Raw genomic sequence first — 14062 nt, 5'->3', positions numbered from 1 at the left:
CATTAGTAAATAACAGAGAAAGAATCTAACTACAGATAGCCACTATAGTGATAGAGCCAACCAGGATTCGAACTCAGAAGAAAAAAATGAAGTAAAAACAGCTGCTTGTAAAAGTTTCAAATAAAAATGTAAAATGGTCCACAAACCCAAAAAGAGTTCTTGGAAGAGCTTTAAAAAAGGATTTTAAAAATCAAATAAGAGAAGTTGAGGAAAAACTGGGAAAAGAAATGAGTAATACAAGAAAATCATGAAAAGTCAATCAATTGGAAAAAGAGATCCAAAAACTTACAGAAGAAAATAAATCTTTAAAATTTAGAATTGGGCAAGGAAAGTTAATGATTTCATAAGACAAAAAATAATAAAACAAAATCAAAAGAGTGAAAAAATAGAAGAGAATGTTACATAATTCATCAGAAAAACAACTGACCTGGAACACAGGTTGAGGAGAGATAAGATAAGAATTGTTGGACTATATGAAATTTATGATTTAGAAAAACAGCCTAGACACTGTACTTCAAGAAATTATTAAGAAAAATTGCCCTGAAGTTTTAGAACTGGAGAGTAAAATAGGAATTTAAAAAATCCACCATCACTGCCTGAAAGTGGTCCCAAAGTGAAAACTCACAGGAATATTACAGCTAAGTTTCAAAGTTCCTAGGCTAAGGAAAAAACATTACAACTAGAAAGAAACAATTTAAATATTGTAAAGTTATAGTAAGTATAACATAAGATTTTAGAATCTTTGTTAAGAAAATCACATGGACAGTATTGGCATACTATGGTTTACAGAGTTGACACAAGTGAACAAAACAGAACTATTTATTATGATAAGTGCTCATTCATTCATTCAAATCTGAGGACTATTAAAAGACCTATCCTAGAGAAAGGACTATAGAATGTTGGTTAGAGAATTTATAGGTGAACATAGCACAGTGGATAAGAAAGGTTTCCTAGGTAATATTCACACTGATATGAGCACAGATCTGGTGGTGGTGGTGGCTATCCTTTGTTCTCTAAGACCAAAATGACATCATTATGTTGGAGTCAAGGTACAATGAGTAGGTCTAATTGTGGCTTATCAGACCAACATAAGCTTGAAAGGCTCTACCACAGGTAGGCTACAAATAGTCCACATAAAAATCTGGAGTGAAGATATCTTTATATTTGCACATCTCACATTTCTTTTGAGCTACTGCAATTCTGCTTTGCTCACAGAGCACAGTGCCTACTTTGATGTTGGCATGTCATACTAAGTGGTGCTTTGCCATTGTCGTCCATGTCTCACACTTGATTGCAAAGTTCTTTGGAGATACCTTGAGAGTGTCCTTGTATCACTTCTACTGACCTCCATGTGAGTGCTTGCCTTCTGTGAGTTCTCAATAAAAGTCTTTTAATAAACTTACATCTGGCATTTGAACAATGAGCTAGTCCATTGGAGTTGCACTCTCTACAGCAGAGTTTGAATGCTTGTCTGTTTAGCTCAAGAAAAGATCTCAGTGTCTTGTACCTTATCTTGCCACATGATCTTCAGAATCTTCCTAAGATAGTTCAAATGGAAGTGGTTCAGTTTCTAGGCATGGCATTGGAAGACTGTCCAGATTTAATAGGCATACAATGAGTTCAGCACAATAGTTCTGTAGACCTTCAGTTTGGCACTCAGCCTAATGCCTCTTCTCTCCCACACTCTTCCTTCAGATCCTCCCAAACCCGGAGCTGACTCTGGCAATGCTATATCAACCTCATTATCTATGTGTATACATCCATGGAAAGACTGCCAATGTAAGTGAACTTATCCACAGTATTCAAAATTTCTCCATTTGCTGTTATTGATGGTTCCACATATGGATGGTGTGATGCTGGCTGGTGGGGAGCCTGTATTTTCTTGGCGTCAACTGTTAGGTCAAAAGTAGCATAAGCAGCAGAGATTCTACCTATATTCTGTTGCATCTTGGCCTTAGAGACTGCATTCATTGAGTGCACAATTATCTGCCAACAAAAAATCATGCATCAATTCTCCATTTCATTCTTCCCTTGTAACCTTTTAAAGTTAAATAATTTATTGTCAGTGTAGTAGCTGACCTTGATGCTGTTTTCATCCTCATTGAAGGAATACCATGACAACATGGCTGAAAATATTATGTTAAAAAGCATGGGAGCAAGCACACAGCCCTGTTTCATTCCATTGGTGACTGGGAAAGCTAAAGAGCATTGCCCATTATCCAGAACCCATGCAAGAATGCTGTCAATTCACATACAGAGAATTTCTCTGGGCAACCAAATTTTGCCATGACCTTCCATAAGTCCTCACAAATGACAGTATTGAAGGTCTTGGTCAGATTGATGGACACTGTGTACAGACCTTGGTTCTATACCTGGCATTTTGCTTGGAGTTGCTAGGGAGCCATGTCAACCATTCCTCAGTCCTTTCTGAAGCCACACTGACTTGTGTGGATAAACATCTTCCTGGTGAAGTGTCAGTCTATCAAGGAAGACTGTGGCAAGAATCTTGCCACTAATGACTAAGAAAGAGATTATTCAGTGATTGTCATGGAACAATCTATTTCATTTACCTATGTAGAGACGGCTTATGAATTTCTTTAACTCCTCAAGGATAACTTCCTCTTGCCATATAACCTGGAAAATTTCAGTCTTTTATATGAGGAGTGGACTCTCTGCCTAGTAAATCTCAGCCAGAATATTATCAGCACTAGGCGCCGTGTTCCCCGGGGTAGGTCCGGAGACGTCCGAAGCGGTGCCCACCGAAGGGAGATTCTCACTCGAAGGTCCCGGGGACAGACCCGGGACAGCTGGCGCCCGAACAGGGACCGCAGCCCCCGCCGAGTGAGGTGAGTATAACCCTACCCAGTTAAGGGTAGAAGAGTCAGGCAACCTAGATAGTCGGGGCTATCTAGAGGAAACATGGGCTCTCAGATTTCCAAGGGAATGGAACCGGAGGATGCAGGAGTTCTCGCCTGCCAAGTGTACAAGATATGTAAGCAGGTGGGAATAAAAATACACATAAAGGATTGTAGACAGTGGGTGCAGAAAATTCTAACAGTCTCCCCGTGGTTGGCTTACACAGGCTTGGATCATGATAAGTGGAGGGTAGTAGGACAGCAGATGGCTTCCTACCAAAAAGAGGATCCTCAATTCCTGAGCTCCAGAGATTTTGTTATATATGCCACGGTTAGCTCTGCACTCCAGCCTTCACCTCCTCCTTTAGAACAAGCCATAAGTACACAGACTGGCCCCTCTCTATGCGGGTCCGAGGCGGGGGAGAAGGAGCCCCCTTGGGGGGAGGAGGGTGCGCTACCGCTCTCGCTCTACCCCTGGGAGGACATGAGACATTGTAGCGCTGCCCCCCCAAAAGAGACAGATAAGGAGCTAGATCTCTCTCAAAAACGAAAGCAGACAAATCCCCGGCCGTCCGAGTGTCAGGGCGCTTGTGCTTGCTGTCGCAGACACCCCCCGGCAGCTGGAAAGTCCCTAGAGGAACCGAAACCAGCGGCTGGAAATCCCCGTGCCCACTCTCGGCTACAAGCCGCGTTGCTGAGGGCAGCGGAGGAGGGGGAGGAAGTTGATTTTGAGGAGTGGACCGGGAGGCTGGGACACGCCCTTGCCTTCCCAGTGTTCCAGCAGACCCAACAAGACGGTACCGTACAACGTACCCACCGTCCCACTCCATATAAGTTTTTAAAGGATTTGAAAGACGCAGTAGCAAAGTATGGCGCAGGGTCGGCATATGTAAAGCAATTACTGGGCTCTTCCGTCTCCGTGGCCGCTTGGCTCCCGGGAGATTGGAATGAGACTATGATGGCAGTGCTAGATCCCGCTGTGTTTACTGCCTGGAAGGCCTACTGGAACAGACAAGCGAAGATTTATGCAGAAGCCAATCACCCCAATGATGTAGAGAACACCATTAATCAGCTCACAGGGTTTGGAGACTATGCCGAGTTCCAACAGCAGTTAGCCCTCCCTGAACCTATAATTCGAGCTGTTCAGGAAGTAGCCATGAAGGCTCTAGATGCCCTTGCAGCACGCACTCAAACCCTTATAAGTCACCTAAGGCAGAGACAGAGTGAATCAGCATTGGAATTTATGACTAGGGTGCAGGAAGCGGTATGGAAAAGGTTTGGGAAGGGAGGTCCCTCATCGCAACTCATAGTTCAGCTGTTCAAGGAGGGACTCACTAAGTCGAGGGGAATACTCTCCACCCTGCCCGCAGACCCCTCTGTAGATGAAATAGTTGATAAGTGTCTGGATGAGGGCGGTGGAGCAGACCCAAAACTGGTGGCAACACTAACTTCCGCCTTCCAAGCCTTCCAATTGTCCACGAGCTCCAGGAAGGGACCATGTTTCAGGTGTGGGAAACCGGGACACTTCCAAGCACAGTGTAGAAATACCTCACCGAAAAAAGGGGTTCGGTGTTTTAGCTGTGGTAAACCCGGCCGTATAGCAAAAAATTGCCGGGGCTCGAGCAGCTCTAACAGCCAAAGAAGGCAGGGAAACGGGGGCAGGGGCTCCCAGAGCGGGAAGGGAGCCCCTGGACCGATCAACAAACCCCGCCTAGAGTAGAGCTATATGCAGTAACAGGGCAGACAGTCCCGCCATGGACCACCACAACCATCAAGGTCCCCCCAAAGGATCATCAGAGATTAATTATAGGCTCAGAAAAAACCAAAGAGTTCCTTGTGCATACTCAGATATTGCAACCTGGGCAGTCTGCTATTGCACTAACCAACCCTCATGCCTATGAAGTTCCACTACCTACTAACACCCCGATAGCTGTGGGAATATCACTGCCTTGGCTAGATAAAGAGTGGAAAGATACATCGGGAGAGAGTCCTTTTGTAGCATGGACCCAGCAAGTGGGGCGCGGGAAGATGTGTCTGGATGTGGAGGTAGAGGGCGTCAGGCTCAGAGGACTGGTCGACACCGGAGCTGATGTGTCGGTGATTTCCTCGGGAGATTGGCAGAAAGATTGGGAAACCACCCAAGAGGCCCAAGGGATATCCGGGGTGGGCGGGTCGGTGAATGCCCTCAGATCGGCCTGCCACCTTCAGTGGGCCGCTGGTGACGCCCGAGGACGGTTCCGCCCCCTTAGAATGCCAGCACTCCCCATCAACCTATGGGGCCGAGACCTGCTCAGCGGCATGGGCATCACCCTCACCACTGATTTCACAGGACAGGCGAAAAACCCCTAGGGGCCGCTGTAGGGCCAACACCCATTCCACTGCACTGGGAAAGCACCAACCCCATATGGGTGGATCAGTGGCCCCTGACTCAAGAAAAGATCCAGGCCCTCCATCAAATAGTGCAGGATTTATTAGCGGCAGGACATATCGAGCTTTCCACTAGCCCCTGGAATTCTCCAGTGTTTGTTATAAAAAGGAAATCAGGCAAATGGAGAATGCTCATTGATCTCCGGCAAGTCAATAAGGCACTGCGACCCATGGGTCCTTTACAACCGGGACTCCCTTCGCCCACTATGATACCCAAGGGCTGGCATATAGCAGTGATAGATATTAAGGATTGTTTCTATAGTATTCCATTATGTAAAAAGGATAGGAAATGTTTTGCCTTCTCTGTCCCTTCTACTAATTTCCAGCAACCCGCGAAGCGGTACCAGTTTAAGGTCCTACCCCAAGGCATGGCCAACAGCCCCACGATGTGTCAGCAATTCGTGGCGCAAATTCTCCAACCCATTCGAGATGAGAGTCCCAATGCTGTGGTAATACATTATATGGATGACATTCTACTGGCCTGTAGCACAAGGAAATATGTCCTTGACCTCCTAGCACGGGTTTCTGAAGCACTAGATAGGCACGGCCTCCAAGTGGCTCCCGAAAAGATTCAACTTGGTCCCGACTATCACTACCTCGGACATCAAATCAAGGGTAGTGGGATTTCCCGAGTACCCCCAAAAATAGATGTCACCCAGATCAACACCCTCAATGATTTCCAGAAACTCATAGGAGCCATCCAGTGGCTACGCGCCATTGTGCCCATTACAAACCAACAGATGAGGCTGCTATACGACATTCTCAAGGGCCCAGCTAATTTGGGCTCCCCAAGAAAGTGGACTCCAGAGGCCCTTCAGCTCATAGAGAAAATACAGGAGGAAGTAAAGACAGCAGTGGTAGAACGGTGTGACCCAGCAATGCCATTCTTTGTGTCCATCCTTGGCAACAAGACCGTTGGGCCAGTAGCAGTCATTTACCAGTTCCATGGCCCCTTGATGTGGGTCTACCCCGACCGAAAAACCAAGAGTATCCCGATAGCCCTAGAAGAAAAGGCTCCCTTATTGCTTAAGGCCAGCTCTATATGCAGACAGCTATCTGGCCACTATCCTGTCATTTTGCTCTCCAGCCCCATTGAGATACTAACCGAGTTAGCACAATCGTCTGAATTGTGGGCCGTCCTCCTGTGCTCCCATGAAATTCGTGCTGGAGATCTCCCCCCTGCCCTTCGGGCTTGGGACCAATTTCCCTTAACAAAGCAGAGAAACCCGGTGGTCTCAGAGCCCGTAGCGGGACCTATAGCCTTCACTGACGCCACCAAGCATTGCAAAGCGGCAGTTTACATCCCAGATAAACAGATCACTAAGGTGCTCACCACACCCTATTCCTCTGCTCAGAAGAATGAGTTGTTTGCAATTCTTGTGGCTTTACAAATTTGTGCAAAAGAAGCCTTTAATCTAGTAACAGATAGCCTTTATTGTCATAATCTTCTCCCAGTCCTTCCCGAAGCGGATCTTTCCCTGTCTACCTCCTCAGTCCGCCCCTTACTTGTACAAGTACAGCAGGCCCTTCTTGCTCGCTCCCATCCCCTTTATGTTCTCCATGTGCGTTCACATATCTCCACCTCCGGACCTATATTTCAAGGGAATTCCATTGCAGATTCATTATTAGGGACGTCTCAGGTCTTCTATACTGACCCCGTTGCCGCTCATAATTATTTCCACCTCCCAGCCCGCATGCTGTCACGCCTCTACGATATACCTAAAGGAGAGGCTAGGCAAATAGTCAAGCGCTGCCGCGCCTGTGTCCCCTTCCGGCCACCACCCCCTCTTACCACCATCAACCCTCGGGGTACCTTCCCTAATGAAATATGGCAGATGGATGTCACTCATTTCCAGTCCTCCATAATCCATGTCACAGTAGATACTTGCTCCTCCCTTGTCATGGCTACCCTCCAACCTGGGGAAGCCACCAAACATGTGATCACACACTGCCTCCTCTGCTTCGCTGCTCACGGCACACCCCAAACATTAAAGACAGACAATGGCCCCGCTTACACGTCCCGCGCATTTGCCCAGTTCTGCCTTCAATTCGGCATTCGGCACGTCACGGGCCTCCCCTATAACCCCACGGGGCAAGCCATTGTCGAACGCGCTAACCAGTCCCTGAAGCGCACCCTTCAAAAACAAAAAGGGGGAGTGGCAGGTCGGCTGACCACGGCACAATTAGCAACCGCCGTGTTCACACGAAATTACTTAATAGCAAATGAGCAACAGATCACACCAGCCATGATGCACGCAGTGCAAACGCCCCGCCGTCCGCCACCCGCCATAACAAATGAGGGACAAAGCCCCGCCACAGTATGGTGGAGGGACGCAGAAGGACAGTGGCATGGACCGAACAAGGTAGTGGTGAGGGGAAAGGGTTACTTGTGTCTTGATATAGGAGGAGGACAGCGGAGGTGGCTGCCACTTAAATGGACCCGAGTGTGTGAGGACTCTCCGAAGGGCTCGACGCAGGCCCCGCAAAAGGAAGAAGAAGCGGCTGAACAGAACAACTAGGAGGAGAAACATGGATAAGTATATAATCCTGGTGGGGATGCTATGCAGCCTCCAACTGGGGGCCGGGGCGTCTCTTCGCTCCCTCCCCCGCAACAAGGACCCACCATGGGTGTATTGGGCTGCCGTCCCTGGCTTCCCAGCAGCCCGACCAGCCGCCTGGGAAGGGGATTCTATTGAGCTGGGCATCCTAGGGGAAGCCGCCCTGGTGTTGGGAGGATCGGGGGGTGGCTACCCGGAGAGCCGTCATGATCTCAATAAGACAGTCCACTGGTCAATGGCACAGTTACCTATATGTCTCACCAAAGGGGCCAACATCACCCCCTGTGCCTGGGTACGGAACGAGTCCATACAGGAGCTCCCACATGGACCACATGGGGCCCCTGGAATTACATCCATATGTACATGCTGAATCATAGTCTCACTCAGCATCGCCCCCTCTTCAAGGAGGGGATGCAAGGGTTGTGGAACAGCACCCGGAACACCAACAACACCCTAGCATGCAATGCTACTGCAACGCAGGACTTCCCTTGTGACCACTTATCGCTCCTTAATGCCACGGGAAGCTTTCTACCCAGTGGAAAGATCCCCTACTCCCCTTTACCCCCCTGCGTGTCTACACCCAATATGTTCATTGGTATGCAAGTTTGTTCCACAGGGCATGCAGTAATGGGACAGCAGTGGAACGACACCCAGCAGATCTACTTCATGGATGGAGCGCCAGGACCGTATTATGCAGCTCCAGTGCCCCACGTCCTGGCGAGAAATGGGAGCGTAGTCATCCAAAGCCATCTCTGGAAAATGGCAGCGGCCTTTGGAAACATCACCCACATGACTGACAATAGTGGGCCGCTGACGGACAATGACACCATCCGCTCCCAATGGTGGGACCTCATCACGAAGAAAGGATTTACCTGCCACGAGGGTCGGATCTCTGGACACTGCAACCACCTCGCCCTTGCGGTCCAGACCCTGAAAAAGACTGATATGTTTCTAATCTGTAGAGAAGGGAACATTACTCAGATAGGGGAAGGATACAATGTATCCTGCTCCAATGGGACCCTCTCTAACACCTTGATACCCAACGATGTACATGCCGATACCACCTTTGCCATGCTTTTATCCGTTCCCCCAGTTACCTTTCTCCCTGTTGGATCCCATGAGGCATTTGCCGACTCTGATTACTTTAGGGCTATGATGGTCAGGAAGAAGAGGGGCTTGGAAATAACCGCCGTAGATATGGTAGGGCTAGTGGCTAGCCTTTTAGAGCAGGTGGAAATCTCTGCCATGCAGCGGCAGGTCCACATGATGGCTGCCGACCTGTCAGATTTCATGGCAACGTCCGCTCGAGCATGGGCACTGCAACAGCAAATTAACAGGCGGGTAGCCCTAGAGCTCAGTGCGCTGACTGATGCTGTACAGGCGATCTCGACACTCCTCCGAGTAAACGCCATATTGGAGGGACTCCCATGTCACGTCGGGCTGGCACGGCCCCTATGCATGACGGCGCTCAGACTGAACGCCAGCCGCGAGCTGGACGATGCGATCTGGCGATTGCAGGACCACAGAAATCTAGAGGTCTATATAGAGCACCTAGATGACATTGTAAGGCAGATTAGGAATATAACTGAGATATATAAGAGGGACATGGAGAAACAACATGGGACATTTCCTGATTGGATTTTCAGATTAGATTTTACCACACTTCTGCATTCCATTGGGGTTGCTGCAGGAATGATTGTGATTGTAATATTTTTGTGTGTATTGCTTCCCTGCCTTATTTCTTGCGTGATAAAACTTTGGAAGAGGGTCCTAGAGCAAGTAAAGGCGGATGTCCTTATAATAAAACAAAAAGGGGGAGTTGACGGGGGTCGGTCTTAGGCGCCTGGGCGGATAGGGGCCTCCCCGGGAGTGGCAGCCCACCAATCCGAAGGAGACACGGCTCCCTTAGAGGAGTTGTGGCCCCAAGGGATTGGTTGGGTAGGCTGGATCCAATCGGGTGGTAGGCCTCGCCCTCGGGGCGGGTTAGGATGGCAGCCCGGAAGAACCTCCCTATATAAGACAACGCCCTGAACTGCTCGGGGGACTCCTCCATGTAATAAAGCTATGAACCTCCTGCGCATTGCCTGATTATTGCCTGCCGCCGTGTTCCCCGGGGTAGGTCCGGAGACGTCCGAAGCGGTGCCCACCGAAGGGAGATTCTCACTCGAAGGTTCCGGGGACAGACCCGGGACACTGGCCCAGAGGAGTAAATGTAGTGCTCTTCATCAAATTTCTGAAAGTTGTCCACTCTTTTTCTGCTCCACTGCTGTCAATTGTGTGTTGGCTCAACTCTCCCTTCAAGTTAACCACAAACTGTTTCTATTCAGAGAAGCCCTACTCTGTTGACATTAATTTTTCTTGCAGTTATCTTGCCTTGCGATCGCCACTTTTGTTGAATGTGAATGTTTAGCTTGGAGAGGACAAATCTATGATCAGTCTAGCACTTTAAGCCACACATCACCTTTGTCTTCTCATGTTTTGTTTCTTCTCCTTACAATGACATAGTCTATCAAATGCCAATGTTTTCTGTGAGAGTGTATCCGTGAAGTTTTATGTTTAGGCAAATGGAAGACATTATTGGTGATGAGGTCATGAGATGCACAAGTCTTAAGTAGTAAATGCTGCTGTTTCCAACTCTATTCCTGCCAAAGACTCCCTGCCATGTCTGGTACTCTGTGCCTACTCTCACTTTATAGTGACCAGAATTATAAGTTTGTCCCTTTTCAGCACATTGATGGTGAGGGACTCCAGGTCTTCATAAAATTTTTCTTTGAACTCATCATGATTGTCAAGGTGGGAGCATATACACCAATGATGCCAGTTAGATGGTATAGTGGATAGAGTGCTGGGCCTGAAGTCAGGGAGATTCATGTCGCTGAGTCCAAATCTGACCCCACTTGCTTAGCTGTGTCATTCTGGACAAGTCACTTAACTCTGTTTGTCTTAGTTCCTCATTATAAAATGAGCTGAGAAGGAAATGGCAAACCACTTCAATGGGGTCATGAAGAGTCAGTTAGTTATGGTTGAAATGACTGAACAACAACTTCCTGACTCCAGGCCCAGGATTCTTATCCACTGAGCCACCTTGCTGTTTTTTTAAACTCTATTCAAATACCAGGAAGTCCTCATTTTTAAAGCACTTTCATGGAACAACTCCTTTCTGATCAGGGAATCCCAGTTAAGAACAGTTCCTAAATTTCCTGAAACAAAACACTCCCAAACCTTAGGTGTTAATTTACTCACAACAAGAAAGTTCATTGCTTGTTCTTACTGTCTCTGAAAGATGTTATTGTTTAGCCATTTTTCTGTCTTGTCCAACTTTTTGTGACCCTGTTTGGGGTTTTCTGGGCAAATATATATTGAAGTGGTATGCTACTTCCTTCTCCAGCTCATTTTACAGATGAGGAACTGAAGGAAACAGGGTTAAGTGACTTGTCCAGGATCACCATAGCTAGTAAGCAGCTGAGGCTGGATTTGAATACAGGTCTCTCTGACTCCAGGCCTAGTGTTCTATCCACTGTGTCACCTAGCTGGAAGATGATGGGGTCATGATAACTAGATGTGATACCATCTGAAGGCATTCCAGGCACTATAGGGGTGACCACTGTGACCCAAATAGGATGATTTTGCTGTAACGCTCATCTTGCTGTTAATTCCTGAAAACTCATGCAGTTTCCTGCTGAGTCTCCTATGAGAGGGGAGAAATGGTATCCGTAATACCAGTACAAATGTTACTGGAATCATAAAACGTGACCTGAGGTTGAGGAGACAGTTACAGCCACATTCATAATAATAAAACTACGATTTATATAGTGCTTTAAAGTTTACAAGGCATTTTTACATGTTAACTCATTTAATCTTTACAAAAACATTGTGAGGAATTTTTCTCTTATTATCCCTATTTTTACAGACAAATAAAGTGATTTATTTAGGGTCATACAGACAATAAGTGTCTGAGGCAGGAGAAAAAGATCTCAAAGAGTTTCCTTTCTCTTCCAAATAGCTCTTTCAACCACTAAGGGAGCAAGCCTAGAGGTAAGCTCCTAGGTGGAGCACAATTTTTTTTTTAAATTAGTTTTATTTATTTTCAGTGTTCTACAATCACTACCATATTAACTTAGAATGTTTTACTCTCCCTCCCTGAGATGGCATACAATTTTATATAGGTTCCACACATACATTCCTATTAAATAAATTTTCACTATAGTCATGCTGTGTAGAAGAATTAAAATGAATGGGAGAAATCATATAACAGACCAAAATGTAATACACACACACAAAATGATCTGCTACATTCTGCAAGTGAATTTCATAGTTCTTTCTCTGGATGTGGAAGGCATTTTGCCTTAAAAGACCATTGGGAATTTTTTTAAGTTCTTGCATTGCAATGAAGTTCCAAGTCTACCAGAAAAAACTCTTATACACTGTGGTCATTACTGTGCACAAAGTTCTCCTGGTTCTGCTCCTTTCGCCCAGCATCAGATCATATGAGTCTTTCCAGGCCTCTCTGAAGTCTTCCTGTTCATCATTTTTTATAGCACAATAGTATTCCATTACATTCATATACCATAATTTATTTAGCCATTCCCCAATTGATGGGCATCCACTTGATTACCAGTTTATGGCCACCAAAAAGAGTGTTGCTATAAATATTTTTGTACATGTGGCACCCTTTCCCATTTTGATGATGTCTTGGGGAGTCCTAGAAGTGATATTGCTGGGTCAAAGGCTATGCATATTTTTGTAGCCCTTGGGCATAGTTCCAAACCACTCTCCAGAATGGCTGGATGAGCTCACAGCTCCACCAACAATGAATTAGTGTTCCAACTCTCCCACATCCTCTCCAACATTTATCATACAATTTCTTTTTAAAGAATTTTTACATTTCTTCTTCAAATTCTACATATGAATTCTAACCTAATGTAGCTTGTATATTTGGGTAGAAGAGTGGAAAAAGATGTTAATATTGGAGACAAAAAGGCCTCAATTTAAGATTATTACTGCATACAAATGTGTGTTTGCCTGTATTCTCATAAATTCTCCAGAGAAGGTCCACCTTAAATGGCGGGCCATTCTAGATGTCTTGATAATTTATGGTTACCAACAGGGAACAAGGACTATCCACATTGGTCTTCAATCTCTTCATCATACATCTCTCTGAGGATGTTCTTTTTTTATTTTTTTTTATTTTTTTCATTTTTATTTTTTTTTATTTTTTTTTTTAGTGATGTTTTTATTTTATATATTGTTAACTTAATTTGTTGTAGTCTTCCTTATGTTTTTTTTTTATTTAACTTTTAACATTTATTTTCACAAAAGTTTTGGGTTACACATTTTCTCCCCTTTTATCCCCTCCCCCCCCAAACCCAAGCATTCTAATTGCCCCTGTGACCAATCTGCTCTCTCTTCTATCCTCCCTCTCTGCCCTTGTCTCCGTCTTCTCTTTTGTCCTGTAGGGCCAGATAGCTTTCTTTACCCCTTAACCTGTATTTCTTATTTCCTAGTGGTAAGAACATTACAGTTGATCCTAACACTTTGAGTTCCAACTTCTTTAGCTCCCTCCCTCTCCACCCCTTCCCTTTGGAGGACAAGCAATTCAATATAGGCCAAATCTGTGTAGTTTTGCAAATGATTTCCATACTAGTTGTGTTGTATAGGACTAACTATATTTCCCTCCATCCTATCCTGTCCCCCATTACTTCTATTCTCTTATGATCCTTTCCCTCCCCATGAGTGTCGACCTCGGATTGCATTCTCCTCCCCATGCTCTCCCCTCTATCCTCCCCCCCACCCTGCTTGTGCCCTTGTCCCCCACTCTCCTGTATTGTGAGATAGATTTTCCTATCAAAATGAGTGTGCATTTTGTTCTTTCCTTTAGTGGAATGTGATGAGAGTTGACCTCATGATTTTCTCTCGCCTCCCCTCTTTATCCCTCCACTAATAAGTCTTTGCTTGCCTCTTTTATGAGAGATAATTTGCCCCATTCAATTTCTCCCTTTTTCCTCCCAATATTTCTCTCTCACTGCTTGATTTCATTTTTTTTTTTAAGATATGATCCCATCCTCTTCAATTCACTCTGTGCACTCTGTCTCTATGAATGTGTGTGTGTCTGCATGTGTATGTGTGTACTCCCACCCAGTACCCAGATACTGAAATGTTTCAAGTTACAAATATTGTCTTTCCATGTAGGAATGTAAACAGTTCAACTTTAGTAAGTCCCTT

This window comes from Notamacropus eugenii, chromosome 4 (assembly GCF_028372415.1).
Source record: "Notamacropus eugenii isolate mMacEug1 chromosome 4, mMacEug1.pri_v2, whole genome shotgun sequence".
Lineage (NCBI taxonomy): Eukaryota > Metazoa > Chordata > Mammalia > Diprotodontia > Macropodidae > Notamacropus > Notamacropus eugenii.
Note: the sequence above shows the minus strand (reverse complement) of the source record.